The sequence below is a fragment of the Coenobita brevimanus genome, chromosome 51, assembly GCF_032717465.1.
Source record: "Coenobita brevimanus isolate Jiangsu-jjx chromosome 51, ASM3271746v2, whole genome shotgun sequence".
NCBI classification, from domain to species: Eukaryota; Metazoa; Arthropoda; class Malacostraca; order Decapoda; family Coenobitidae; genus Coenobita; species Coenobita brevimanus.
Window position 1 is genome coordinate 24,254,424 of NC_137004.1, and position 1,903 is coordinate 24,256,326.

The window sequence follows — 1,903 nt, forward strand, 5'->3', positions numbered from 1 at the left end:
ATTTCACCTGTCTTGTTTTCTAACCACAAACTACACAAACACCAAAACTTGCAACAGCAACAGGCAACACTTTTCTACAGAGCGCCAAGGTTATAATTAATTATTTTTACCAGTGTGACACCAAGCCTTGCCCAAAAAAGGAAACAGCCATCTGTCCCACCAGATCACAACCTTCCCGGGCTCTCGTACTGTACAACACCAATCTCTCAATGAACGAAAGCGCAAGTATCGTATACCGCCACCACCAACCTTGGCTCCGCGCCGCCGTGTCAGTCAGTTATGCCGAATCTGTCATAACGGGTGGTGTGTGTGCGGCTCCCCTCTATGTGTGTGCATGTGGGTTGAAAGACAAGCGAAGAGAGAGCGAGAAGAAAATAATTAACTGACAATTGAAGAAAAGGAAAGAGTAAACATAATAGTATATAAGAATCCAACAGGGGTATTGCCCATATGAAACGATTACATAAAGAAAACAAACAGTAACCTAGGAACGGAGACGGAACACGTGTAATGGAGATAATCGTTGCAAATGGTGTCACAGGAAATAAACGAACAAGGAGGTATTTACGGAGCCGTGAGGAGACCGTAAATAGCGACGGCAGCGTCAAAATTTCTAGGAACCTACGTGAATCGAGTGACTCATCAGCAGTTATACTTCGGTGCTGAGTGGGTGCGAAGTTGTGCGATATCCCTGCAAACTTTCCGTAGCCTCTCAATAACCACCATATTAAGAGAGGCCTTTCTTAAGCTAAATTAAGTTTGGCGGTAGTAAAAAAAAAGTGAAAAAAAAAAATGCCGCACATGAAGGTTTAACTTGAGATTTTGCAAACAGTATCAAGTATGGCGGTAACAAGATGGAAAATAATAATAATAAAAAAAAAAAATTCCACACAGGACGGGTTATGTGTGACTGCTAACCTCCGAAAAGTGAGTGGTGCGTTTTATGAAAAGAAACGTGGTAAAAAAAAAAAAAAAAGGTCAACGAGAGAGTGGGAATGAGAAAAATATACGATAAAAGATTAGACGAAAGAGAAGGAGGGACGTGAAACCAATTCTTACTCGCCACTGAGGAAATAAATATAGGCAACAATTTTTATCTTCAAATACTTATATTCAGCGTTGGAGATACTTTTGGACACCTTCACCACAAGCTATTTCCTCAGCAGCTTAAGATAATGTGTTGGAAACTGATAATTAACACCTTCACACCACTGACGCAATATTAATTTTCTTTTTGATACATGCAGATTATTTTCAGCTTAGGATTTTCGAAGTGGAGGGCGTTAGATACAGCTTTAATTAATCTGCCCAGCGCGATAGTTTTTTTTTTTTTTTTCATAAGCTGATTAAGCAGTTTTGAGGTAACAAGGTAATAAAATATGGTCTGAATGGGTTTGATGATAATGGCGTCACCGTACTGAAGGGAGTCAAGAATGTGCGGCTGAAAGCTCTGTGATCTGGTTGAGTTAGGAAAGCGAGGTATGGCAGGTGGCCTCGGTGGCGTGAATAACTGAAAAGTATCGATTGTGGGGAAGGGGAGGGGAGGAGGAAAGAAAACAGGATGGGAGAGGGAAAGGGAGGGGGGAACGCAGAGTTAAAGGAGAGAGAGAGAGAGAGAGAGAGAGAGAGAGAGAGAGAGAGAGAGAGAGAAGGTCAGGGAGAAGCATAGCTGAGTTAGGAGAAAAACAGTGGAGAAGAGGGGAGGGAGTTGAGAAACGGAGGGAAGGAGGGAGTAGAGAAAAGGAGGAAAGAGAAGGAGAGGGAGGTGGAAGGAGGAAAACAGTTTAAGTAAGTGGAAAATGTAAGGCAGCAGAAGGGAAGGGAAAATAGAAAAGGGAGGCAACAGCGCAGATGTAAGACGAGAGAGAGAGAGAGAGAGGTTTAGCACGCAAATATAAGGTAA